Source organism: Schistocerca gregaria, chromosome 11 (genome assembly GCF_023897955.1).
Source record: "Schistocerca gregaria isolate iqSchGreg1 chromosome 11, iqSchGreg1.2, whole genome shotgun sequence".
Taxonomy (NCBI): domain Eukaryota; kingdom Metazoa; phylum Arthropoda; class Insecta; order Orthoptera; family Acrididae; genus Schistocerca; species Schistocerca gregaria.
This window is the reverse complement of record NC_064930.1, coordinates 6,313,736-6,341,550: the sequence shown is the minus strand read 5'-3', so window position 1 is coordinate 6,341,550 and position 27,815 is coordinate 6,313,736. Positions and strand designations below refer to the sequence as shown.

The window sequence follows — 27,815 nt, the reverse complement described above, 5'->3', positions numbered from 1 at the left end:
TCGCCTGTTGGCGCCCAACTGTTTTTCTTTTTTTTTCCTTTTTTTTGCCACATTTCGGTCTAAAGCTATGAGTCTCACTGAACATCGAAGATAATTCGCTTGACAAGAAAAAAAAAAAAGTTGCTAGCGTTGCTACCTCTGGATCACGGGGTCCCGGGTTCCATTCCCGGCCAGGTTGGGGATTTTCTCTGCTCGGGGACTGAATGTTTGTGTTGTCTTCATCATTTCATCATCATTCGTAAAAATGGCTACTTTGAACTGAGTAAAGATTGGGACTTGGTACTAGCGCCCCTCATAAACACATAGCGTGTGGAACGCGTCACGTGTTGCCTATCGAGGTACTAACAAGTAACCCCATGAGTGCGATGTCGCAGAAGGCCAATGATGTTTACGGCATTCGACGCCGCACATAATGTCTACCATGGAACCACAATACTGGGTCTAATGGCAACAGCGGGCAGGACTGGAGGTATCCAATTCAAATGGTAAAAATAAAGAAAAAAAATAAAAGAAAAAAAACAAAAAAAAAGAAAACAAAAAAAAGTAAAAGCCAAAAAAAGAAAACAAAAAAAAATGGTAGAGCGCTCGCTTAGCGTGCGAGAGGTACTGGGATCGATACCCAACGCCTCCAGGATTTTTAACACACCTACATGCGCACCTTGCCATGCAAGTGGAATAATTCCCAACCAGCAGAGGTGTCTAGGCAGATACAACCGAACGATTAGCATCCACAATTGGCGAGCGTGCTTTTATTCGTGCGCAGGAAGCACCCTCCTCCCACACCTACACTTAATTTAGAAACAGTACAAATGTTCCCATAAGATTCTCAAGCCTACGTCGGAAAGATCTGCCTTGCGCCGAGTTCACGTAAATCCCACTGCACGTTCCCATTCTTTGCGTGCAGTCGGCTGCTACTGGTGTTGCTGGTTGTGACTGCTGATAACAGATGCCGTAGCAATCAATTCATGGAGTGAGTTGTATGTTTTGCGATAGTCTGCCTCTGACAAGCAAGCACAGGTGATATAGGTGCGAACACAGGAAGCTTGCAGCCCCTCGTTGCCTGCAGACACAGAGCAGCCACACTAGGAGAGCGGCCTAAGCCGTAGGCGAAATGTGCTCATTCGCTTTGGCGCGACGTCGAACTATAAATGGCTGTCACTAGCGTGAGCGTTGCGTGAGCGTCGTATAAAGTCGGAAAAGTTGGCTGCATGGGTGATTGCCAAGTTTGGGCAGCGTTTCGTAGTATATCAGTGCAATGAAGACGTATCCCAGTGTTTCGCAGTTGGATGACAAGAGTTTTACACAGTAGCAAAGAGCGAGGCACTGAGTTGGCATGAACAATGGAGAGCACAATGGGGCTCGAGATGTGCTTGTTACCTCAGGTGCTGTGTGATTGTCAACAAGGAGTGAAATGGACCAATTTGTGACCGCCCTTTCAATTTAAGACGTTAAAAACAGACGGAATTTGCATTCGTAATACCAGAGCATCGGAACTACTTGGAACTCTTGTGTATATGAACGTGTCCGCGCCTTTGTACTCTGGTACCTGCGCCGCTACAAACCAACCAACCATCGTGCCCGTGCACATCAGAGTCGCAAAGAATGGAGAATAGCCAGGCTTGGTTGTGTGTGCAGCCGTAGGTCAGTTGGCAGATCGTTCGCTTAGCGTGTGAAAGCCTCGGGTTCAATCCCCGGCTCCTCCATGTTTTGTGGTCAGTGCATGGTAAGTGTTGGTCGCGGCAAACATAAAGGCACGCAAGAAGTTGCAAAACCAGCGTCACAGACTGATATGATGTATACTGTCATCAGGAGAGCCAGATGTAAGTGTGGGGACCGGCTGTTATCGAGGTGTCATCGAGTGCAGATCTGTCTTAGGTATCACGGCATAACGTCATTGAAGTCTAGAGAGTGGACAACACGTTCGTCTTACTCAGAGCGGTGTCCGAACTCTATTTTCGACGTTATGCGTGCCACTTTCATTGTGGCAAACTACGATTCGATACAGAATGCACGAAACCTGAAAGACACCCTCACTGATACATAGAAAGTGTCGTTTGTCTGCGGAATAATGGGAGTGCAAGGGTCTGTGAGGTTGATATGGCTGTATGTAGCACTAACAGTCAACGGGAGGGAGGGCGTAGCTCAGATGGTAGAGCGCTCGCTTAGCGTGCTAGAGGTACTGGGATCGATACCCAGCGCCTCCGGAATTTTTAACACACCTACAAGCGCACCTTGCCATGCAAGTGGAATAATTCCCAACCAGCAGAGGTGTCTAGGCAGATACAAGCGAACGATTAGCATCCACAATTGTCAAGCGTGCTTTTATTCGTGCGCAGGAAGCACCCTCCTCCCACACCTACACTTAATTTAGAATCAGTACAAATGTTCCCATAAGATTCTCAAGCCTACGTCGGAAAGATCTGCCTTGCGCCGTGTTCACGTAAATCCCACTGCACGTTCCCATTCTTTGCGAGCAGTCGGCTGCTACTGGTGTTGCTGGTTGTGACTGCTGATAACAGATGCCGTAGCAATCAATTCATGGAGTGAGTTGAATGTTTTGCGATAGTCTGTCTCTGACAAGCAAGCACAGGTGATATAGGTGCGAACACAGGAAGCTTGCCGCCCCTCGTTGCCTGCAGACACAGAGCAGCCACACTAGGAGAGCGGCCTAAGCCGTAGGCGAAATGTGCTCATTCGCTTTGGCGCGACGTCGAACTATAAATGGCTGTCACTAGCGTGAGCGTCGTGTAAAGTCGGAAAAGTCGGCTGCATGGGTGATTGCCAAGTTTGGGCAGCGTTTCGTAGTATATCAGTGCAATGAAGACGTATCCCAGTGTTTCGCAGTTGGACGACAAGAGTTTTACACAGTAGCAAAGAGCGAGGCACTGAGTTGGCATGAACAATGGAGAGCACAATGGGGCTCGAGATGTGCTTGTTACCTCAGGTGCTGTGTGATTGTCGACAAGGAGTGAAATGGACCAATTTGTGAGCGCCATTTCAATTTAAGACGTTAAAAACAGACGGAATTTGCATTCGTAATACCAGAGCATCGGAACTACTTGGAACTCTTGTGTATATGAACGTGTCCGCGCCTTTGTACTCTGGTACCTGCGCCGCTACAAACCAACCAACCATCGTGCCCGTGCACATCAGAGTCGCAAAGAATGGAGAATAGCCAAGCTCGGTCGTGTGTGCTGCCGGAGCTCAGTTGGCAGATCGTTCGCTTAGCGTGTGAAAGCCTCGGGTTCAATCCCCGGCTCCTCCATGTTTTGTGGTCAGTGCATGGTAAGTGTTGGTCGCGGCGAACATAAAGGCACGCAAGGAGTTGCAAAACCAGCGTCACAGACTGATATGATGTATACTGTCATCAGGAGAGCCAGATGTAAGTGTGGGGACCGGCTGTTATCGAGGTGTCATCGAGTGCAGATCTGTCTTAGGTATCACGGCATAACGTCATTGAAGTCTAGAGAGTGGACAACACGTTCGTCTTACTCAGAGCGGTGTCCGAACTCTATTTTCGACGTTATGCGTGCCACTTTCATTGTGGCCAACTACGATTCGATACAGAATGCACGAAACCTGAAAGACACCCTCACTGATACATAGAAAGTGTCGTTTGTCTGCGGAATAATGGGAGTGCAAGGGTCTGTGACGTTGATATGGCTGTATGTAGCACTATCAGTCAACGGGGGGGAGGGCGTAGCTCAGATGGTAGAGCGCTCGCTTAGCGTGCTAGAGGTACTGGGATCGATACCCAGCGCCTCCAGAATTTTTAACACACCAACAAGCGCACCTTGCCATGCAAGTGGAATAATTCCCAACCAGCAGAGGTGTCTAGGCAGATACAAGCGAACGATTAGCATCCACAATTGTCAAGCGTGCTTTTATTCGTGCGCAGGAAGCACCCTCCTCCCACACCTACACTTAATTTAGAATCAGTACAAATGTTCCCATAAGATTCTCAAGCCTACGTCGGAAAGATCTGCCTTGCGCCGTGTTCACGTAAATCCCACTGCACGTTCCCATTCTTTGCGTGCAGTCGGCTGCTACTGGTGTTGCTGGTTGTGACTGCTGATAACAGATGCCGTAGCAATCAATTCATGGAGTGAGTTGTATGTTTTGCGATAGTCTGCCTCTGACAAGCAAGCACAGGTGATATAGGTGCGAACACAGGAAGCTTGCAGCCCCTCGTTGCCTGCAGACACAGAGCAGCCACACTAGGAGAGCGGCCTAAGCCGTAGGCGAAATGTGCTCATTCGCTTTGGCGAGACGTCGAACTATAAATAAGGCTGTCACTAGCGTGAGCGTCGTGTAAAGTCGGAAAAGTCGGCTGCATGGGTGATTGCCAAGTTTGGGCAGCGTTTCGTAGTATATCAGTGCAATGAAGACGTGTCCCAGTGTTTCGCAGTTGGACGACAAGAGTTTTACACAGTAGCAAAGAGCGAGGCACTGAGTTGGCATGAACAATGGAGAGCACAATGGGGCTCGAGATGTGCTTGTTACCTCAGGTGCTGTGTGATTGTCGACAAGGAGTGAAATGGACCAATTTGTGACCGCCCTTTCAATTTAAGACGTTAAAAACAGACGGAACTTGCATTCGTAATACCAGAGCATCGGAACTACTTGGAACTCTTGTGTATATGAACGTGTCCGCGCCTTTGTACTCTGGTACCTTCGCCGCTACAAACCAACCAACCATCGTGCCCGTGCACATCAGATTCGCAAACAATGGAGAATAGCCAAGCTCGGTCGTGTGTGCTGCCGTAGCTCAGTTGGCAGATCGTTCGCTTAGCGTGTGAAAGGTCTCGGGTTCAATCCCCGGCTCCTCCATGTTTTGTGGTCAGTGCATGGTAAGTGTTGGTCGCGGCGAACATAAAGGCACGCAAGAAGTTGCAAAACCAGCGTCACAGACTGATATGATGTATACTGTCATCAGGAGAGCCAGATGTAAGTGTGGGGACCGGCTGTTATCGAGGTGTCATCGAGTGCAGATCTGTCTTAGGTATCACGGCATAACGTCATTGAAGTCTAGAGAGTGGACAACACGTTCGTCTTACTCAGAGCGGTGTCCGAACTCTATTTTCGACGTTATGCGTGCCACTTTCATTGTGGCCAACTACGATTCGATACAGAATGCACGAAACCTGAAAGACACCCTCACTGATACATAGAAAGTGTCGTTTGTCTGCGGAATAATGGGAGTGCAAGGGTCTGTGAGGTTGATATGGCTGTATGTAGCACTATTAGTCAACGGGGAGGTGGGCGTAGCTCAGATGGTAGAGCGCTCGCTTAGCGTGCGAGAGGTACTGGGATCGATACCCAGCGCCTCCAGAATTTTTAACACACCTACAAGCGCACCTTGCCATGCAAATGGAATAATTCCCAACCAGCAGAGGTGTCTAGGCAGATACAAGCGAACGATTAGCATCCACAATTGTCAAGCGTGCTTTTATTCGTGCGCAGGAAGCACCCTCCTCCCACAACTACACTTAATTTAGAAACAGTACAAATGTTCCCATAAGATTCTCAAGCCTACGTCGGAAAGATCTGCCTTGCGCCGAGTTCACGTAAATCCCACTGCACGTTCCCATTCTTTGCGTGCAGTCGGCTGCTACTGGTGTTGCTGGTTGTGACTGCTGATAACAGATGCCGTAGCAATCAATTCATGGAGTGAGTTGTATGTTTTGCGATAGTCTGCCTCTGACAAGCAAGCACAGGTGATATAGGTGCGAACACAGGAAGCTTGCAGCCCCTCGTTGCCTGCAGACACAGAGCAGCCACACTAGGAGAGCGGCCTAAGCCGTAGGCGAAATGTGCTCATTCGCTTTGGCGCGACGTCGAACTATAAATGGCTGTCACTAGCGTTAGCGTTGCGTGAGCGTCGTGTTAAGTCGGAAAAGTCGGCTGCATGGGTGATTGCCAAGTTTGGGCAGCGTCTCGTAGTATATCAGTGCAATGAAGACGTGTCCCAGTGTTTCGCAGTTGGACGACAAGAGTTTTACACAGTAGCAAAGAGCGAGGCACTGAGTTGGCATGAACAATGGAGAGCACAATGGGGCTCGAGATGTGCTTGTTACCTCAGGTGCTGTGTGATTGTCGACAAGGAGTGAAATGGACTAATTTGTGACCGCACTTTCAATTTAAGACGTTAAAAACAGACGGAATTTGCATTCGTAATACCAGAGCCTCGGAACTACTTGGAACTCTAGTGTATATGAACGTGTCCGCGCCTTTGTACTCTGGTACCTTCGCCGCTACAAACCAACCAAACATCGTGCCCGTGCACATCAGAGTCGCAAACAATGGAGAATAGCCAAGCTCAGTCGTGTGTGCTGCCGTAGCTCAGTTGGCAGATCGTTCGCTTAGCGTGTGAAAGCCTCGGGTTCAATCCCCGGCTCCTCCATGTTTTGTGGTCAGTGCATGGTAAGTGTTGGTCGCGGCGAACATAAAGGCACGCAAGAAGTTGCAAAACCAGCGTCACAGACTGATATGATGTATACTGTCATCAGGAGAGCCAGATGTAAGTGTGGGGACCGGCTGTTATCGAGGTGTCATCGAGTGCAGATCTGTCTTAGGTATCACGGCATAACGTCATTGAATTCTAGAGAGTGGACAACACGTTCGTCTTACTCAGAGCGGTGTCCGAACTCTATTTTCGACGTTATGCGTGCCACTTTCATTGTGGCCAACTACGATTCGATACAGAATGCATGAAACCTGAAAGACACCCTGACTGATACATAGAAAGTGTCGTTTGTCTGCGGAATAATGGGAGTGCAAGGGTCTGTGAGGTTGATATGGCTGTATGTAGCACTATTAGTCAACGGGGAGGTGGGCGTAGCTCATATGGTAGAGCGCTCGCTTAGCGTGCGAGAGGTACTGGGATCGATACCCAGCGCCTCCAGAATTTTTAACACACCTACAAGCGCACCTTGCCATGCAAGTGGAATAATTCCCAACCAGCAGAGGTGCCTAGGCAGATACAAGCGAACGATTAGCATCCACAATTGTCAAGCGTGCTTTTATTCGTGCGCAGGAAGCACCCTCCTCCCACACATACACTTAATTTAGAAACAGTACAAATGTTCCCATAAGATTCTCAAGCCTACGTCGGAAAGATCTGCCTTGCGCCGAGTTCACGTAAATCCCACTGCACGTTCCCATTCTTTGCGTGCAGTCGGCTGCTACTGGTGTTGCTGGTTGTGACTGCTGATAACAGATGCCGTAGCAATCAATTCATGGAGTGAGTTGTATGTTTTGCGATAGTCTGCCTCTGACAAGCAAGCACAGGTGATATAGGTGCGAACACAGGAAGCTTGCAGCCCCTCGTTGCCTGCAGACACAGAGCAGCCACACTAGGAGAGCGGCCTAAGCCGTAGGCGAAATGTGCTCATTCGCTTTGGCGCGACGTCGAACTATAAATGGCTGTCACTAGCGTTAGCGTTGCGTGAGCGTCGTGTTAAGTCGGAAAAGTCGGCTGCATGGGTGATTGCCAAGTTTGGGCAGCGTCTCGTAGTATATCAGTGCAATGAAGACGTGTCCCAGTGTTTCGCAGTTGGACGACAAGAGTTTTACACAGTAGCAAAGAGCGAGGCACTGAGTTGGCATGAACAATGGAGAGCACAATGGGGCTCGAGATGTGCTTGTTACCTCAGGTGCTGTGTGATTGTCGACAAGGAGTGAAATGGACTAATTTGTGACCGCACTTTCAATTTAAGACGTTAAAAACAGACGGAATTTGCATTCGTAATACCAGAGCATCGGAACTACTTGGAACTCTTGTGTATATGAACGTGTCCGCGCCTTTGTACTCTGGTACCTTCGCCGCTACAAACCAACCAAACATCGTGCCCGTGCACATCAGAGTCGCAAACAATGGAGAATAGCCAAGCTCAGTCGTGTGTGCTGCCGTAGCTCAGTTGGCAGATCGTTCGCTTAGCGTGTGAAAGCCTCGGGTTCAATCCCCGGCTCCTCCATGTTTTGTGGTCAGTGCATGGTAAGTGTTGGTCGCGGCGAACATAAAGGCACGCAAGAAGTTGCAAAACCAGCGTCACAGACTGATATGATGTATACTGTCATCAGGAGAGCCAGATGTAAGTGTGGGGACCGGCTGTTATCGAGGTGTCATCGAGTGCAGATCTGTCTTAGGTATCACGGCATAACGTCATTGAATTCTAGAGAGTGGACAACACGTTCGTCTTACTCAGAGCGGTGTCCGAACTCTATTTTCGACGTTATGCGTGCCACTTTCATTGTGGCCAACTACGATTCGATACAGAATGCATGAAACCTGAAAGACACCCTCACTGATACATAGAAAGTGTCGTTTGTCTGCGGAATAATGGGAGTGCAAGGGTCTGTGAGGTTGATATGGCTGTATGTAGCACTATTAGTCAACGGGGAGGTTGGCGTAGCTCAGATGGTAGAGCGCTCGCTTAGCGTGCGAGAGGTACTGGGATCGATACCCAGCGCCTCCAGAATTATTAACACACCTACAAGCGCACCTTGCCATGCAAGTGGAATAATTCCCAACCAGCAGAGGTGTCTAGCAGATACAAGCGAACGATTAGCATCCACAATTGTCAAGCGTGCTTTTATTCGTGCGCAGGAAGCACCCTCCTCCCACACCTACACTTAATTTAGAAACAGTACAAATGTTCCCATAAGATTCTCAAGCCTACGTCGGAAAGATCTGCCTTGCGCCGAGTTCACGTAAATCCCACTGCACGTTCCCATTCTTTGCGTGCAGTCGGCTGCTACTGGTGTTGCTGGTTGTGACTGCTGATAACAGATGCCGTAGCAATCAATTCATGGAGTGAGTTGTATGTTTTGCGATAGTCTGCCTCTGACAAGCAAGCACAGGTGATATAGGTGCGAACACAGGAAGCTTGCAGCCCCTCGTTGCCTGCAGACACAGAGCAGCCACACTAGGAGAGCGGCCTAAGCCGTAGGCGAAATGTGCTCATTCGCTTTGGCGAGACGTCGAACTATAAATAAGGCTGTCACTAGCGTGAGCGTCGTGTAAAGTCGGAAAAGTCGGCTGCATGGGTGATTGCCAAGTTTGGGCAGCGTTTCGTAGTATATTAGTGCAATGAAGACGTGTCCCAGTGTTTCGCAGTTGGACGACAAGAGTTTTACACAGTAGCAAAGAGCGAGGCACTGAGTTGGCATGAACAATGGAGAGCACAATAGGGCTCGAGATGTGCTTGTTACCTCAGGTGCTGTGTGATTGTCGACAAGGAGTGAAATGGACCAATTTGTGACCGCCCTTTCAATTTAAGACGTTCAAAACAGACGGAATTTGCATTCGTAATACCAGAGCATCGAAACTACTTGGAACTCTTGTATATATGAACGTGTCCGCGCCTTTGTATTCTGGTACCTTCGCCGCTACAAACCAACCAACCATCGTGTCCGTGCACATCAGAGTCGCAAAGAATGGAGAATAGCCAGGCTTGGTCGTGTGTGTATCTGTAGCTCAGTTGGCAGATCGTTCGCTTAGCGTGTGCACGGTCCCGGGTTCAAGCCCCGGCTCCTCCATGTTTTGTGGTCAGTGCATGGTAAGTGTTGGTCGCGGCGAACATAAAGGCACGCAAGAAGTTGCAAAACCAGCGTCACAGACTGATATGATGTATACTGTCATAAGGAGAGCAAGATGTAAGTGTGGGGACCGGCTGTTATCGTGGTGTCATCGAGTGCAGGTCTGTCTTAGGTATCACGGCTTAACGTCATTGAAGTCTAGAGAGTGGACAACACGTTCGTCTTACTCAGAGCGGTGTCCGAACTCTATTTTCGACGTTATGTGTGCCACTTTCATTGTGGCCAACTACGATTCGATACAGAATGAACGAAACCTGAAAGACACCCTCACTGATACATAGAGAGTTGTGTTTGTCTGCGGAATAATGGGACTGCAAGGGTCTGTGACGTTGATATGGCTGTATGTAGCAGTACTAGTTAACGGGGGTGGGCGTATGTCAGATGGTAGAGCGCTCGCTTAGTTTGCGAGAGGTACTGGGATCGATTCCCGACGCCTCCAGAATTTTTAACACACCTACATGCGCAAGTGGAATAATTGCCAACCAGCAGAGGTGTGTAGGCAGATACAAGCGAACGATTAGCATCCACAATTGTCAAGCGTGCTTTTATTCGTGCGCGGGAAGCACCCTCCTCCCACACCTACACTTAATTTAGAAACAGTACAAATGTTCCCATAAGATTCTCAAGCCTACGTCGGAAAGATCTGCCTTGCGCCGAGTTCACGTAAATCCCACTGCACGTTCCCATTCTTTGCGTGCAGTCGGCTGCTACTGGTGTTGCTGGTTGTGACTGCTGATAACAGATGCCGTAGCAATCAATTCATGGAGTGAGTTGTATGTTTTGCGATAGTCTGCCTCTGACAAGCAAGCACAGGTGATATAGGTGCGAACACAGGAAGCTTGCAGCCCCTCGTTGCCAGCAGACACAGAACAGCCACACTAGGAGAGCGGCCTAAGCCGTAGGCGAAATGTGCTCATTCGCTTTGGCGCGACGTCGAACTATAAATGGCTGTCACTAGCGTTAGCGTTGCGTGAGCGTCGTGTAAAGTCGGAAAAGTCGGCTGCATGGGTGATTGCCAAGTTTGGGCAGCGTTTCGTAGTATATCAGTGCAATGAAGACGTGTCCCAGTGTTTCGCAGTTGGACGACAAGAGTTTTACACAGTAGCAAAGAGCGAGGCACTGAGTTGGCATGAACAATGGAGAGCACAATGGGGCTCGAGATGTGCTTGTTACCTCAGGTGCTGTGTGATATTCGACAAGGAGTGAAATGGACCAATTTGTGACCGCCCTTTCAATTTAAGACGTTCAAAACAGACGGAACTTGCATTCGTAATACCAGAGCATCGGAACTACATGGAACTCTTGTGTATATGAACGTGTCCGCGCCTTTGTACTCTGGTACCTTCGCCGCTACAAACCAACCAACCATCGTGCCCGTGCACATCAGAGTCGCAAACAATGGAGAATAGCCAAGCTCGGTCGTGTGTGCTGCCGTAGCTCAGTTGGCAGATCGTTCGCTTAGCGTGTGAAAGCCTCGGGTTCAATCCCCGGCTCCTCCATGTTTTGTGGTCAGTGCATGGTAAGTGTTGGTCGCGGCGAACATAAAGGCACGCAAGAAGTTGCAAAACCAGCGTCACAGACTGATATGATGTATACTGTCATCAGGAGAGCCAGATGTAAGTGTGGGGACCGGCTGTTATCGAGGTGTCATCGAGTGCAGATCTGTCTTAGGTATCACGGCATAACGTCATTGAAGTCTAGAGAGTGGACAACACGTTCGTCTTACTCAGAGCGGTGTCCGAACTCTATTTTCGACGTTATGCGTGCCACTTTCATTGTGGCCAACTACGATTCGATACAGAATGCACGAAACCTGAAAGACACCCTCACTGATACATAGAAAGTGTCGTTTGTCTGCGGAATAATGGGAGTGCAAGGGTCTGTGACGTTGATATGGCTGTATGTAGCACTATTAGTCAACGGGGAGGTGGGCGTAGCTCAGATGGTAGAGCGCTCGCTTAGCGTGCGAGAGGTACTGGGATCGATACCCAGCGCCTCCAGAATTTTTAATACACCAACAAGCGCACCTTGCCATGCAAGTGGAATAATTCCCAACCAGCAGAGGTGCCTAGGCAGATACAAGCGAACGATTAGCATCCACAATTGTCAAGCGTGCTTTTATTCGTGCGCAGGAAGCACCCTCCTCCCACACATACACTTAATTTAGAAACAGTACAAATGTTCCCATAAGATTCTCAAGCCTACGTCGGAAAGATCTGCCTTGCGCCGAGTTCACGTAAATCCCACTGCACGTTCCCATTCTTTGCGTGCAGTCGGCTGCTACTGGTGTTGCTGGTTGTGACTGCTGATAACAGATGCCGTAGCAATCAATTCATGGAGTGAGTTGTATGTTTTGCGATAGTCTGCCTCTGACAAGCAAGCACAGGTGATATAGGTGCGAACACAGGAAGCTTGCAGCCCCTCGTTGCCTGCAGACACAGAGCAGCCACACTAGGAGAGCGGCCTAAGCCGTAGGCGAAATGTGCTCATTCGCTTTGGCGCGACGTCGAACTATAAATGGCTGTCACTAGCGTGAGCGTTGCGTGAGCGTCGTGTAAAGTCGGAAAAGTCGGCTGCATGGGTGATTGCCAAGTTTGGGCAGCGTTTCGTAGTATATCAGTGCAATGAAGACGTGTCCCAGTGTTTCGCAGTTGGACGACAAGAGTTTTACACAGTAGCAAAGAGCGAGGCACTGAGTTGGCATGAACAATGGAGAGCACAATGGGGCTCGAGATGTGCTTGTTACCTCAGGTGCTGTGTGATTGTCGACAAGGAGTGAAATGGACCAATTTGTGACCGCCCTTTCAATTTAAGACGTTAAAAACAGACGGAACTTGCATTCGTAATACCAGAGCATCGGAACTACTTGGAACTCTTGTGTATATGAACGTGTCCGCGCCTTTGTACTCTGGTACCTTCGCCGCTACAAACCAACCAACCATCGTGCCCGTGCACATCAGAGTCGCAAACAATGGAGAATAGCCAAGCTCGGTCGTGTGTGCTGCCGTAGCTCAGTTGGCAGATCGTTCGCTTAGCGTGTGAAAGGTCTCGGGTTCAATCCCCGGCTCCTCCATGTTTTGTGGTCAGTGCATGGTAAGTGTTGGTCGCGGCGAACATAAAGGCACGCAAGAAGTTGCAAAACCAGCGTCACAGACTGATATGATGTATACTGTCATCAGGAGAGCCAGATGTAAGTGTGGGGACCGGCTGTTATCGAGGTGTCATCGAGTGCAGATCTGTCTTAGGTATCACGGCATAACGTCATTGAAGTCTAGAGAGTGGACAACACGTTCGTCTTACTCAGAGCGGTGTCCGAACTCTATTTTCGACGTTATGCGTGCCACTTTCATTGTGGCCAACTACGATTCGATACAGAATGCACGAAACCTGAAAGACACCCTCACTGATACATAGAAAGTGTCGTTTGTCTGCGGAATAATGGGAGTGCAAGGGTCTGTGAGGTTGATATGGCTGTATGTAGCACTATTAGTCAACGGGGAGGTGGGCGTAGCTCAGATGGTAGAGCGCTCGCTTAGCGTGCGAGAGGTACTGGGATCGATACCCAGCGCCTCCAGAATTTTTAACACACCTACAAGCGCACCTTGCCATGCAAGTGGAATAATTCCCAACCAGCAGAGGTGTCTAGGCAGATACAAGCGAACGATTAGCATCCACAATTGTCAAGCGTGCTTTTATTCGTGCGCAGGAAGCACCCTCCTCCCACACCTACACTTAATTTAGAAACAGTACAAATGTTCCCATAAGATTCTCAAGCCTACGTCGGAAAGATCTGCCTTGCGCCGAGTTCACGTAAATCCCACTGCACGTTCCCATTCTTTGCGTGCAGTCGGCTGCTACTGGTGTTGCTGGTTGTGACTGCTGATAACAGATGCCGTAGCAATCAATTCATGGAGTGAGTTGTATGTTTTGCGATAGTCTGCCTCTGACAAGCAAGCACAGGTGATATAGGTGCGAACACAGGAAGCTTGCAGCCCCTCGTTGCCTGCAGACACAGAGCAGCCACACTAGGAGAGCGGCCTAAGCCGTAGGCGAAATGTGCTCATTCGCTTTGGCGCGACGTCGAACTATAAATGGCTGTCACTAGCGTTAGCGTTGCGTGAGCGTCGTGTTAAGTCGGAAAAGTCGGCTGCATGGGTGATTGCCAAGTTTGGGCAGCGTCTCGTAGTATATCAGTGCAATGAAGACGTGTCCCAGTGTTTCGCAGTTGGACGACAAGAGTTTTACACAGTAGCAAAGAGCGAGGCACTGAGTTGGCATGAACAATGGAGAGCACAATGGGGCTCGAGATGTGCTTGTTACCTCAGGTGCTGTGTGATTGTCGACAAGGAGTGAAATGGACTAATTTGTGACCGCACTTTCAATTTAAGACGTTAAAAACAGACGGAATTTGCATTCGTAATACCAGAGCATCGGAACTACTTGGAACTCTTGTGTATATGAACGTGTCCGCGCCTTTGTACTCTGGTACCTTCGCCGCTACAAACCAACCAAACATCGTGCCCGTGCACATCAGAGTCGCAAACAATGGAGAATAGCCAAGCTCAGTCGTGTGTGCTGCCGTAGCTCAGTTGGCAGATCGTTCGCTTAGCGTGTGAAAGCCTCGGGTTCAATCCCCGGCTCCTCCATGTTTTGTGGTCAGTGCATGGTAAGTGTTGGTCGCGGCGAACATAAAGGCACGCAAGAAGTTGCAAAACCAGCGTCACAGACTGATATGATGTATACTGTCATCAGGAGAGCCAGATGTAAGTGTGGGGACCGGCTGTTATCGAGGTGTCATCGAGTGCAGATCTGTCTTAGGTATCACGGCATAACGTCATTGAATTCTAGAGAGTGGACAACACGTTCGTCTTACTCAGAGCGGTGTCCGAGCTCTATTTTCGACGTTATGCGTGCCACTTTCATTGTGGCCAACTACGATTCGATACAGAATGCATGAAACCTGAAAGACACCCTCACTGATACATAGAAAGTGTCGTTTGTCTGCGGAATAATGGGAGTGCAAGGGTCTGTGAGGTTGATATGGCTGTATGTAGCACTGTTAGTCAACGGGGAGGTTGGCGTAGCTCAGATGGTAGAGCGCTCGCTTAGCGTGCGAGAGGTACTGGGATCGATACCCAGCGCCTCCAGAATTATTAACACACCTACAAGCGCACCTTGCCATGCAAGTGGAATAATTCCCAACCAGCAGAGGTGTCTAGGCAAATACAAGCCAACGATTAGCATCCACAATTGTCAAGCGTGCTTTTATTCGTGCGCAGGAAGCACCCTCCTCCCACACCTACACTTAATTTAGAAACAGTACAAATGTTCCCATAAGATTCTCAAGCCTACGTCGGAAAGATCTGCCTTGCGCCGAGTTCACGTAAATCCCACTGCACGTTCCCATTCTTTGCGTGCAGTCGGCTGCTACTGGTGTTGCTGGTTGTGACTGCTGATAACAGATGCCGTAGCAATCAATTCATGGAGTGAGTTGTATGTTTTGCGATAGTCTGCCTCTGACAAGCAAGCACAGGTGATATAGGTGCGAACACAGGAAGCTTGCAGCCCCTCGTTGCCTGCAGACACAGAGCAGCCACACTAGGAGAGCGGCCTAAGCCGTAGGCGAAATGTGCTCATTCGCTTTGGCGCGACGTCGAACTATAAATGGCTGTCACTAGCGTGAGCGTTGCGTGAGCGTCGTGTAAAGTCGGAAAAGTCGGCTGCATGGGTGATTGCCAAGTTTGGGCAGCGTTTCGTAGTATATCAGTGCAATGAAGACGTGTCCCAGTGTTTCGCAGTTGGACGACAAGAGTTTTACACAGTAGCAAAGAGCGAGGCACTGAGTTGGCATGAACAATGGAGAGCACAATGGGGCTCGAGATGTGCTTGTTACCTCAGGTGCTGTGTGATTGTCGACAAGGAGTGAAATGGACCAATTTGTGACCGCCCTTTCAATTTAAGACGTTAAAAACAGACGGAACTTGCATTCGTAATACCAGAGCATCGGAACTACTTGGAACTCTTGTGTATATGAACGTGTCCGCGCCTTTGTACTCTGGTACCTTCGCCGCTACAAACCAACCAACCATCGTGCCCGTGCACATCAGATTCGCAAACAATGGAGAATAGCCAAGCTCGGTCGTGTGTGCTGCCGTAGCTCAGTTGGCAGATCGTTCGCTTAGCGTGTGAAAGGTCTCGGGTTCAATCCCCGGCTCCTCCATGTTTTGTGGTCAGTGCATGGTAAGTGTTGGTCGCGGCGAACATAAAGGCACGCAAGAAGTTGCAAAACCAGCGTCACAGACTGATATGATGTATACTGTCATCAGGAGAGCCAGATGTAAGTGTGGGGACCGGCTGTTATCGAGGTGTCATCGAGTGCAGATCTGTCTTAGGTATCACGGCATAACGTCATTGAAGTCTAGAGAGTGGACAACACGTTCGTCTTACTCAGAGCGGTGTCCGAACTCTATTTTCGACGTTATGCGTGCCACTTTCATTGTGGCCAACTACGATTCGATACAGAATGCACGAAACCTGAAAGACACCCTCACTGATACATAGAAAGTGTCGTTTGTCTGCGGAATAATGGGAGTGCAAGGGTCTGTGAGGTTGATATGGCTGTATGTAGCACTATTAGTCAACGGGGAGGTGGGCGTAGCTCAGATGGTAGAGCGCTCGCTTAGCGTGCGAGAGGTACTGGTATCGATACCCAGCGCCTCCAGAATTTTTAACACACCTACAAGCGCACCTTGCCATGCAAATGGAATAATTCCCAACCAGCAGAGGTGTCTAGGCAGATACAAGCGAACGATTAGCATCCACAATTGTCAAGCGTGCTTTTATTCGTGCGCAGGAAGCACCCTCCTCCCACAACTACACTTAATTTAGAAACAGTACAAATGTTCCCATAAGATTCTCAAGCCTACGTCGGAAAGATCTGCCTTGCGCCGAGTTCACGTAAATCCCACTGCACGTTCCCATTCTTTGCGTGCAGTCGGCTGCTACTGGTGTTGCTGGTTGTGACTGCTGATAACAGATGCCGTAGCAATCAATTCATGGAGTGAGTTGTATGTTTTGCGATAGTCTGCCTCTGACAAGCAAGCACAGGTGATATAGGTGCGAACACAGGAAGCTTGCAGCCCCTCGTTGCCTGCAGACACAGAGCAGCCACACTAGGAGAGCGGCCTAAGCCGTAGGCGAAATGTGCTCATTCGCTTTGGCGCGACGTCGAACTATAAATGGCTGTCACTAGCGTTAGCGTTGCGTGAGCGTCGTGTTAAGTCGGAAAAGTCGGCTGCATGGGTGATTGCCAAGTTTGGGCAGCGTCTCGTAGTATATCAGTGCAATGAAGACATGTCCCAGTGTTTCGCAGTTGGACGACAAGAGTTTTACACAGTAGCAAAGAGCGAGGCACTGAGTTGGCATGAACAATGGAGAGCACAATGGGGCTCGAGATGTGCTTGTTACCTCAGGTGCTGTGTGATTGTCGACAAGGAGTGAAATGGACTAATTTGTGACCGCACTTTCAATTTAAGACGTTAAAAACAGACGGAATTTGCATTCGTAATACCAGAGCCTCGGAACTACTTGGAACTCTAGTGTATATGAACGTGTCCGCGCCTTTGTACTCTGGTACCTTCGCCGCTACAAACCAACCAAACATCGTGCCCGTGCACATCAGAGTCGCAAACAATGGAGAATAGCCAAGCTCAGTCGTGTGTGCTGCCGTAGCTCAGTTGGCAGATCGTTCGCTTAGCGTGTGAAAGCCTCGGGTTCAATCCCCGGCTCCTCCATGTTTTGTGGTCAGTGCATGGTAAGTGTTGGTCGCGGCGAACATAAAGGCACGCAAGAAGTTGCAAAACCAGCGTCACAGACTGATATGATGTATACTGTCATCAGGAGAGCCAGATGTAAGTGTGGGGACCGGCTGTTATCGAGGTGTCATCGAGTGCAGATCTGTCTTAGGTATCACGGCATAACGTCATTGAATTCTAGAGAGTGGACAACACGTTCGTCTTACTCAGAGCGGTGTCCGAACTCTATTTTCGACGTTATGCGTGCCACTTTCATTGTGGCCAACTACGATTCGATACAGAATGCATGAAACCTGAAAGACACCCTGACTGATACATAGAAAGTGTCGTTTGTCTGCGGAATAATGGGAGTGCAAGGGTCTGTGAGGTTGATATGGCTGTATGTAGCACTATTAGTCAACGGGGAGGTGGGCGTAGCTCAGATGGTAGAGCGCTCGCTTAGCGTGCGAGAGGTACTGGGATCGATACCCAGCGCCTCCAGAATTTTTAACACACCTACAAGCGCACCTTGCCATGCAAGTGGAATAATTCCCAACCAGCAGAGGTGTCTAGGCTGACACAAGCGAACGATTAGCATCCACAATTGTCAAGCGTGCTTTTATTCGTGCGCAGGAAGCACCCTCCTCCCACACCTACACTTAATTTAGAAACAGTACAAATGTTCCCATAAGATTCTCAAGCCTACGTCGGAAAGATCTGCCTTGCGCCGAGTTCACGTAAATCCCACTGCACGTTCCCATTCTTTGCGTGCAGTCGGCTGCTACTGGTGTTGCTGGTTGTGACTGCTGATAACAGATGCCGTAGCAATCAATTCATGGAGTGAGTTGTATGTTTTGCGATAGTCTGCCTCTGACAAGCAAGCACAGGTGATATAGGTGCGAACACAGGAAGCTTGCAGCCCCTCGTTGCCTGCAGACACAGAGCAGCCACACTAGGAGAGCGGCCTAAGCCGTAGGCGAAATGTGCTCATTCGCTTTGGCGCGACGTCGAACTATAAATGGCTGTCACTAGCGTTAGCGTTGCGTGAGCGTCGTGTTAAGTCGGAAAAGTCGGCTGCATGGGTGATTGCCAAGTTTGGGCAGCGTCTCGTAGTATATCAGTGCAATGAAGACGTGTCCCAGTGTTTCGCAGTTGGACGACAAGAGTTTTACACAGTAGCAAAGAGCGAGGCACTGAGTTGGCATGAACAATGGAGAGCACAATGGGGCTCGAGATGTGCTTGTTACCTCAGGTGCTGTGTGATTGTCGACAAGGAGTGAAATGGACTAATTTGTGACCGCACTTTCAATTTAAGACGTTAAAAACAGACGGAATTTGCATTCGTAATACCAGAGCATCGGAACTACTTGGAACTCTTGTGTATATGAACGTGTCCGCGCCTTTGTACTCTGGTACCTTCGCCGCTACAAACCAACCAAACATCGTGCCCGTGCACATCAGAGTCGCAAACAATGGAGAATAGCCAAGCTCAGTCGTGTGTGCTGCCGTAGCTCAGTTGGCAGATCGTTCGCTTAGCGTGTGAAAGCCTCGGGTTCAATCCCCGGCTCCTCCATGTTTTGTGGTCAGTGCATGGTAAGTGTTGGTCGCGGCGAACATAAAGGCACGCAAGAAGTTGCAAAACCAGCGTCACAGACTGATATGATGTATACTGTCATCAGGAGAGCCAGATGTAAGTGTGGGGACCGGGTGTTATCGAGGTGTCATCAAGTGCAGATCTGTCTTAGGTATCACGGCATAACGTCATTGAATTCTAGAGAGTGGACAACACGTTCGTCTTACTCAGAGCGGTGTCCGAACTCTATTTTCGACGTTATGCGTGCCACTTTCATTGTGGCCAACTACGATTCGATACAGAATGCATGAAACCTGAAAGACACCCTCACTGATACATAGAAAGTGTCGTTTGTCTGCGGAATAATGGGAGTGCAAGGGTCTGTGAGGTTGATATGGCTGTATGTAGCACTATTAGTCAACGGGGAGGTTGGCGTAGCTCAGATGGTAGAGCGCTCGCTTAGCGTGCGAGAGGTACTGGGATCGATACCCAGCGCCTCCAGAATTATTAACACACCTACAAGCGCACCTTGCCATGCAAGTGGAATAATTCCCAACCAGCAGAGGTGTCTAGGCAGATACAAGCGAACGATTAGCATCCACAATTGTCAAGCGTGCTTTTATTCGTGCGCAGGAAGCACCCTCCTCCCACACCTACACTTAATTTAGAAACAGTACAAATGTTCCCATAAGATTCTCAAGCCTACGTCGGAAAGATCTGCCTTGCGCCGAGTTCACGTAAATCCCACTGCACGTTCCCATTCTTTGCGTGCAGTCGGCTGCTACTGGTGTTGCTGGTTGTGACTGCTGATAACAGATGCCGTAGCAATCAATTCATGGAGTGAGTTGTATGTTTTGCGATAGTCTGCCTCTGACAAGCAAGCACAGGTGATATAGGTGCGAACACAGGAAGCTTGCAGCCCCTCGTTGCCTGCAGACACAGAGCAGCCACACTAGGAGAGCGGCCTAAGCCGTAGGCGAAATGTGCTCATTCGCTTTGGCGCGACGTCGAACTATAAATGGCTGTCACTAGCGTGAGCGTTGCGTGAGCGTCGTGTAAAGTCGGAAAAGTCGGCTGCATGGGTGATTGCCAAGTTTGGGCAGCGTTTCGTAGTATATCAGTGCAATGAAGACGTGTCCCAGTGTTTCGCAGTTGGACGACAAGAGTTTTACACAGTAGCAAAGAGCGAGGCACTGAGTTGGCATGAACAATGGAGAGCACAATGGGGCTCGAGATTTGCTTGTTACCTCAGGTGCTGTGTGATTGTCGACAAGGAGTGAAATGGACCAATTTGTGACCGCCCTTTCAATTTAAGACGTTAAAAACAGACGGAACTTGCATTCGTAATACCAGAGCATCGGAACTACTTGGAACTCTTGTGTATATGAACGTGTCCGCGCCTTTGTACTCTGGTACCTTCGCCGCTACAAACCAACCAACCATCGTGCCCGTGCACATCAGAGTCGCAAACAATGGAGAATAGCCAAGCTCGGTCGTGTGTGCTGCCGTAGCTCAGTTGGCAGATCGTTCGTTTAGCGTGTGAAAGGTCTCGGGTTCAATCCCCGGCTCCTCCATGTTTTGTGGTCAGTGCATGGTAAGTGTTGGTCGCGGCGAACATAAAGGCACGCAAGAAGTTGCAAAACCAGCGTCACAGACTGATATGATGTATACTGTCATCAGGAGAGCCAGATGTAAGTGTGGGGACCGGCTGTTATCGAGGTGTCATCGAGTGCAGATCTGTCTTAGGTATCACGGCATAACGTCATTGAATTCTAGAGAGTGGACAACACGTTCGTCTTACTCAGAGCGGTGTCCGAGCTCTATTTTCGACGTTATGCGTGCCACTTTCATTGTGGCCAACTACGATTCGATACAGAATGCATGAAACCTGAAAGACACCCTCACTGATACATAGAAAGTGTCGTTTGTCTGCGGAATAATGGGAGTGCAAGGGTCTGTGAGGTTGATATGGCTGTATGTAGCACTATTAGTCAACGGGGAGGTTGGCGTAGCTCAGATGGTAGAGCGCTCGCTTAGCGTGCGAGAGGTACTGGGATCGATACCCAGCGCCTCCAGAATTATTAACACACCTACAAGCGCACCTTGCCATGCAAGTGGAATAATTCCCAACCAGCAGAGGTGTCTAGGCAGATACAAGCGAACGATTAGCATCCACAATTGTCAAGCGTGCTTTTATTCGTGCGCAGGAAGCACCCTCCTCCCACACCTACACTTAATTTAGAAACAGTACAAATGTTCCCATAAGATTCTCAAGCCTACGTCGGAAAGATCTGCCTTGCGCCGAGTTCACGTAAATCCCACTGCACGTTCCCATTCTTTGCGTGCAGTCGGCTGCTACTGGTGTTGCTGGTTGTGACTGCTGATAACAGATGCCGTAGCAATCAATTCATGGAGTGAGTTGTATGTTTTGCGATAGTCTGCCTCTGACAAGCAAGCACAGGTGATATAGGTGCGAACACAGGAAGCTTGCAGCCCCTCGTTGCCTGCAGACACAGAGCAGCCACACTAGGAGAGCGGCCTAAGCCGTAGGCGAAATGTGCTCATTCGCTTTGGCGCGACGTCGAACTATAAATGGCTGTCACTAGCGTGAGCGTTGCGTGAGCGTCGTGTAAAGTCGGAAAAGTCGGCTGCATGGGTGATTGCCAAGTTTGGGCAGCGTTTCGTAGTATATCAGTGCAATGAAGACGTGTCCCAGTGTTTCGCAGTTGGACGACAAGAGTTTTACACAGTAGCAAAGAGCGAGGCACTGAGTTGGCATGAACAATGGAGAGCACAATGGGGCTCGAGATTTGCTTGTTACCTCAGGTGCTGTGTGATTGTCGACAAGGAGTGAAATGGACCAATTTGTGACCGCCCTTTCAATTTAAGACGTTAAAAACAGACGGAACTTGCATTCGTAATACCAGAGCATCGGAACTACTTGGAACTCTTGTGTATATGAACGTGTCCGCGCCTTTGTACTCTGGTACCTTCGCCGCTACAAACCAACCAACCATCGTGCCCGTGCACATCAGAGTCGCAAACAATGGAGAATAGCCAAGCTCGGTCGTGTGTGCTGCCGTAGCTCAGTTGGCAGATCGTTCGTTTAGCGTGTGAAAGGTCTCGGGTTCAATCCCCGGCTCCTCCATGTTTTGTGGTCAGTGCATGGTAAGTGTTGGTCGCGGCGAACATAAAGGCACGCAAGAAGTTGCAAAACCAGCGTCACAGACTGATATGATGTATACTGTCATCAGGAGAGCCAGATGTAAGTGTGGGGACCGGCTGTTATCGAGGTGTCATCGAGTGCAGATCTGTCTTAGGTATCACGGCATAACGTCATTGAAGTCTAGAGAGTGGACAACACGTTCGTCTTACTCAGAGCGGTGTCCGAACTCTATTTTCGACGTTATGCGTGCCACTTTCATTGTGGCCAACTACGATTCGATACAGAATGCACGAAACCTGAAAGACACCCTCACTGATACATAGAAAGTGTCGTTTGTCTGCGGAATAATGGGAGTGCAAGGGTCTGTGAGGTTGATATGGCTGTATGTAGCACGATTAGTCAACGGGGAGGTGGGCGTAGCTCAGATGGTAGAGCGCTCGCTTAGCGTGCGAGAGGTACTGGGATCGATACCCAGCGCCTCCAGAATTTTTAACACACCTACAAGCGCACCTTGCCATGCAAGTGGAATAATTCCCAACCAGCAGAGGTGTCTAGGCAGATACAAGCGAACGATTAGCATCCACAATTGTCAAGCGTGCTTTTATTCGTGCGCAGGAAGCACCCTCCTCCCACACCTACACTTAATTTAGAAACAGTACAAATGTTCCCATAAGATTCTCAAGCCTACGTCGGAAAGATCTGCCTTGCGCCGAGTTCACGTAAATCCCACTGCACGTTCCCATTCTTTGCGTGCAGTCGGCTGCTACTGGTGTTGCTGGTTGTGACTGCTGATAACAGATGCCGTAGCAATCAATTCATGGAGTGAGTTGTATGTTTTGCGATAGTCTGCCTCTGACAAGCAAGCACAGGTGATATAGGTGCGAACACAGGAAGCTTGCAGCCCCTCGTTGCCTGCAGACACAGAGCAGCCACACTAGGAGAGCGGCCTAAGCCGTAGGCGAAATGTGCTCATTCGCTTTGGCGTGACGTCGAACTATAAATAAGGCTGTCACTAGCGTGAGCGTCGTGTAAAGTCGGAAAAGTCGGCTGCATGGGTGATTGCCAAGTTTGGGCAGCGTTTCGTAGTATATCAGTGCAATGAAGACGTTTCCCAGTGTTTTGCAGTTGGACGACAAGAGTTTTACACAGTAGCAAAGAGCGAGGCACTGAGTTGGCATGAACCTTGGAGAGCACAATGGGGCTCGAGATGTGCTTGTTACCTCAGGTGCTGTGTGATTGTCGACAAGGAGTGAAATGGACCAATTTGTGACCGCCCTTTCAATTTAAGACGTTAAAAACAGACGGAATTTGCATTCGTAATACCAGAGCATCGGAACTACTTGGAACTCTTGTGTATATGAACGTGTCCGCGCCTTTGTACTCTGGTACCTTCGCCGCTACAAACCAACCAACCATCGTGCCCGTGCACATCAGAGTCGCAAAGAATGGAGAATAGCCGGGCTTGGTCGTGTGTGCAGCCGTAGGTCAGTTGGCAGATCGTTCGCTTAGCGTGTGAAAGGTCTCGGGTTCAATCTCCGGCTCCTCCATATTTTGTGGTCAGTGCATGGTAAGTGTTGGTCGCGGCGAACATAAAGGCACGCTAGAAGTTGCAAAACCAGCGTCACAGACTGATATGATGTATACTGTCATCAGGAGAGCCAGATGTAAGTGTGGGGACCGGCTGTTATCGAGGTGTCATCGAGTGCAGATCTGTCTTAGGTATCACGGCATAACGTCATTGAATTCTAGAGAGTGGACAACACGTTCGTCTTATTCAGAGCGGTGTCCGAACTCTATTTTCGACGTTATTCGTGCCACTTTCATTGTGGCCAACTACGATTCGATACAGAATGCACGAAACCTGAAAGACACCCTCACTGATACATAGAAAGTGTCGTTTGTCTGCGGAATAATGGGAGTGCAAGGGTCTGTGAGGTTGATATGGCTGTATGTAGCACTATTAGTCAACGGGGAGGTGGGCGTAGCTCAGATGGTAGAGCGCTCGCTTAGCGTGCGAGAGGTACTGGGATCGATACCCAGCGCCTCCAGAATTTTTAACACACCTACAAGCGCACCTTGCCATGCAAGTGGAATAATTCCCAACCAGCAGAGGTGTCTAGGCAGATACAAGCGAACGATTAGCATCCACAATTGTCAAGCGTGCTTTTATTCGTGCGCAGGAAGCACCCTCCTCCCACACCTACACTTAATTTAGAAACAGTACAAATGTTCCCATAAGATTCTCAAGCCTACGTCGGAAAGATCTGCTTTGCTCCGAGTTCACGTAAATCCCACTGCACGTTCCCATTCTTTGCGTGCAGTCGGCTGCTACTGGTGTTGCTGGTTGTGACTGCTGATAACAGATGCCGTAGCAATCAATTCATGGAGTGAGTTGTATGTTTTGCGATAGTCTGCCTCTGACAAGCAAGCACAGGTGATATAGGTGCGAACACAGGAAGCTTGCAGCCCCTCGTTGCCTGCAGACACAGAGCAGCCACACTAGGAGAGCGGCCTAAGCCGTAGGCGAAATGTGCTCATTCGCTTTGGCGCGACGTCGAACTATAAATGGCTGTCACTAGCGTGAGCGTTGCGTGAGCGTCGTGTAAAGTCGGAAAAGTCGGCTGCATGGGTGATTGCCAAGTTTGGGCATCGTTTCGTAGTATATCAGTGCAATGAAGACGTGTCCCAGTGTTTCGCAGTTGGACGACAAGAGTTTTACACAGTAGCAAAGAGCGAGGCACTGAGTTGGCATGAACAATGGAGAGCACAATGGGGCTCGAGATGTGCTTGTTACCTCAGGTGCTGTGTGATTGTCGACAAGGAGTGAAATGGACCAATTTGTGACCGCCCTTTCAATTTAAGACGTTCAAAACAGACAGAACTTGCATTCGTAATACCAGAGCATCGGAACTACATGGAACTCTTGTGTATATGAACGTGTCCGCGCCTTTGTACTCTGGTACCTTCGCCGCTACAAACCAACCAACCATCGTGCCCGTGCACATCAGAGTCGCAAACAATGGAGAATAGCCAAGCTCGGTCGTGTGTGCTGCCGTAGCTCAGTTGGCAGATCGTTCGCTTAGCGTGTGAAACCCTCGGGTTCAATCCCCGGCTCCTCCATGTTTTGTGGTCAGTGCATGGTAAGTGTTGGTCGCGGCGAACATAAAGGCACGCAAGAAGTTGCAAAACCAGCGTCACAGACTGATATGATGTATACTGTCATCAGGAGAGCCAGATGTAAGTGTGGGGACCGGCTGTTATCGAGGTGTCATCGAGTGCAGATCTGTCTTAGGTATCACGGCATAACGTCATTGAAGTCTAGAGAGTGGACAACACGTTCGTCTTACTCAGAGCGGTGTCCGAACTCTATTTTCGACGTTATGCGTGCCACTTTCATTGTGGCCAACTACGATTCGATACAGAATGCACGAAACCTGAAAGACACCCTCACTGATACATAGAAAGTGTCGTTTGTCTGCGGAATAATGGGAGTGCAAGGGTCTGTGACGTTGATATGGCTGTATGTAGCACTATTAGTCAACGGGGGGGTGGGCGTAGCTCAGATGGTAGAGCGCTCGCTTAGCGTGCGAGAGGTACTGGGATCGATACCCAGCACCTCCAGAATTTTTAACACACCTACAAGCGCACCTTGCCATGCAAGTGGAATAATTCCCAACCAGCAGAGGTGTCTAGGCAGATACAAGCGAACGATTAGCAACCACAATTGTCAAGCGTGCTTTTATTCGTGCGCAGGAAGCACCCTCCTCCCACACCTACACTTAATTTAGAAACAGTACAAATGTTCCCATAAGATTCTCAAGCCTACGTCGGAAAGATCTGCCTTGCGCCGAGTTCACGTAAATCCCACTGCACGTTCCCATTCTTTGCGTGCAGTCGGCTGCTACTGGTGTTGCTGGTTGTGATTGCTGATAACAGATGCCGTAGCTATCAATTCATGGAGTGAGTTGTATGTTTTGCGATAGTCTGATTCTGACAAGCAAGCACAGGTGATATAGGTGCGAACACAGGAAGCTTGCAGCCCCTCGTTGCCTGCAGACACAGAGCAGCCACACTAGGAGAGCAGCCTAAGCCGTAGGCGAAATGTGCTCATTCGCTTTGGCGCGACGTCGAACTATAAATAAGGCTGTCACTAGCGTGAGCGTCGTGTAAAGTCGGAAAAGTCGGCTGCAGGGGTGATTGCCAAGTTTGGGCAGCGTTTCGTAGTATATCAGTGCAATGAAGACGTGTCCCAGTGTTTCGCAGTTGGACGACAAGAGTTTTACACAGTAGCAAAGAGCGAGGCACTGAGTTGGCATGAACAATGGAGAGCACAATGGGGCTCGAGATGTGCTTGTTACCTCAGGTGCTGTGTGATTGTCGACAAGGAGTGAAATGGACCAATTTGTGACCGCCCTTTCAATTTAAGACGTTCAAAACAGACAGAACTTGCATTCGTAATACCAGAGCATCGGAACTACATGGAACTCTTGTGTATATGAACGTGTCCGCGCCTTTGTACTCTGGTACCTTCGCCGCTACAAACCAACCAACCATCGTGCCCGTGCACATCAGAGTCGCAAACAATGGAGAATAGCCAAGCTCGGTCGTGTGTGCTGCCGTAGCTCAGTTGGCAGATCGTTCGCTTAGCGTGTGAAACCCTCGGGTTCAATCCCCGGCTCCTCCATGTTTTGTGGTCAGTGCATGGTAAGTGTTGGTCGCGGCGAACATAAAGGCACGCAAGAAGTTGCAAAACCAGCGTCACAGACTGATATGATGTATACTGTCATCAGGAGAGCCAGATGTAAGTGTGGGGACCGGCTGTTATCGAGGTGTCATCGAGTGCAGATCTGTCTTAGGTATCACGGCATAACGTCATTGAAGTCTAGAGAGTGGACAACACGTTCGTCTTACTCAGAGCGGTGTCCGAACTCTATTTTCGACGTTATGCGTGCCACTTTCATTGTGGCCAACTACGATTCGATACAGAATGCACGAAACCTGAAAGACACCCTCACTGATACATAGAAAGTGTCGTTTGTCTGCGGAATAATGGGAGTGCAAGGGTCTGTGACGTTGATATGGCTGTATGTAGCACTATTAGTCAACGGGGGGGTGGGCGTAGCTCAGATGGTAGAGCGCTCGCTTAGCGTGCGAGAGGTACTGGGATCGATACCCAGCACCTCCAGAATTTTTAACACACCTACAAGCGCACCTTGCCATGCAAGTGGAATAATTCCCAACCAGCAGAGGTGTCTAGGCAGATACAAGCGAACGATTAGCAACCACAATTGTCAAGCGTGCTTTTATTCGTGCGCAGGAAGCACCCTCCTCCCACACCTACACTTAATTTAGAAACAGTACAAATGTTCCCATAAGATTCTCAAGCCTACGTCGGAAAGATCTGCCTTGCGCCGAGTTCACGTAAATCCCACTGCACGTTCCCATTCTTTGCGTGCAGTCGGCTGCTACTGGTGTTGCTGGTTGTGATTGCTGATAACAGATGCCGTAGCTATCAATTCATGGAGTGAGTTGTATGTTTTGCGATAGTCTGATTCTGACAAGCAAGCACAGGTGATATAGGTGCGAACACAGGAAGCTTGCAGCCCCTCGTTGCCTGCAGACACAGAGCAGCCACACTAGGAGAGCAGCCTAAGCCGTAGGCGAAATGTGCTCATTCGCTTTG

General features: G+C 49.4%; 12 non-coding genes across 12 annotated transcripts; all 12 read left to right on the top strand.

Moving 5' to 3' along the window:
* The first annotated feature begins 5,257 nt into the window (after positions 1–5,257).
* On the top strand, positions 5,258–5,331 carry Trnaa-agc (transfer RNA alanine (anticodon AGC)). The gene has a single exon. It is a non-coding gene; the product is annotated as a tRNA-Ala (tRNA).
* A 3,069-nt stretch (positions 5,332–8,400) lies between these two features.
* On the top strand, positions 8,401–8,477 carry Trnaa-agc (transfer RNA alanine (anticodon AGC)). Its single transcript has one exon. It is a non-coding gene; the product is annotated as a tRNA-Ala (tRNA).
* A 3,049-nt stretch (positions 8,478–11,526) lies between these two features.
* Trnaa-agc (transfer RNA alanine (anticodon AGC)) lies at positions 11,527–11,600 on the top strand. The gene has a single exon. It is a non-coding gene; the product is annotated as a tRNA-Ala (tRNA).
* A 1,500-nt stretch (positions 11,601–13,100) lies between these two features.
* On the top strand, positions 13,101–13,174 carry Trnaa-agc (transfer RNA alanine (anticodon AGC)). The gene has a single exon. It is a non-coding gene; the product is annotated as a tRNA-Ala (tRNA).
* A 1,496-nt stretch (positions 13,175–14,670) lies between these two features.
* Trnaa-agc (transfer RNA alanine (anticodon AGC)) lies at positions 14,671–14,747 on the top strand. The gene has a single exon. It is a non-coding gene; the product is annotated as a tRNA-Ala (tRNA).
* A 3,073-nt stretch (positions 14,748–17,820) lies between these two features.
* Positions 17,821–17,894, top strand: Trnaa-agc (transfer RNA alanine (anticodon AGC)). Its single transcript has one exon. It is a non-coding gene; the product is annotated as a tRNA-Ala (tRNA).
* A 1,496-nt stretch (positions 17,895–19,390) lies between these two features.
* Positions 19,391–19,467, top strand: Trnaa-agc (transfer RNA alanine (anticodon AGC)). The gene has a single exon. It is a non-coding gene; the product is annotated as a tRNA-Ala (tRNA).
* A 1,497-nt stretch (positions 19,468–20,964) lies between these two features.
* Trnaa-agc (transfer RNA alanine (anticodon AGC)) lies at positions 20,965–21,041 on the top strand. The gene has a single exon. It is a non-coding gene; the product is annotated as a tRNA-Ala (tRNA).
* Positions 21,042–22,541: 1,500 nt separating this feature from the next.
* Trnaa-agc (transfer RNA alanine (anticodon AGC)) lies at positions 22,542–22,615 on the top strand. Its single transcript has one exon. It is a non-coding gene; the product is annotated as a tRNA-Ala (tRNA).
* Positions 22,616–24,106: 1,491 nt separating this feature from the next.
* On the top strand, positions 24,107–24,180 carry Trnaa-agc (transfer RNA alanine (anticodon AGC)). Its single transcript has one exon. It is a non-coding gene; the product is annotated as a tRNA-Ala (tRNA).
* Positions 24,181–25,676: 1,496 nt separating this feature from the next.
* Positions 25,677–25,753, top strand: Trnaa-agc (transfer RNA alanine (anticodon AGC)). The gene has a single exon. It is a non-coding gene; the product is annotated as a tRNA-Ala (tRNA).
* A 1,487-nt stretch (positions 25,754–27,240) lies between these two features.
* Trnaa-agc (transfer RNA alanine (anticodon AGC)) lies at positions 27,241–27,317 on the top strand. Its single transcript has one exon. It is a non-coding gene; the product is annotated as a tRNA-Ala (tRNA).
* The last annotated feature ends 498 nt before the right edge of the window (positions 27,318–27,815 follow it).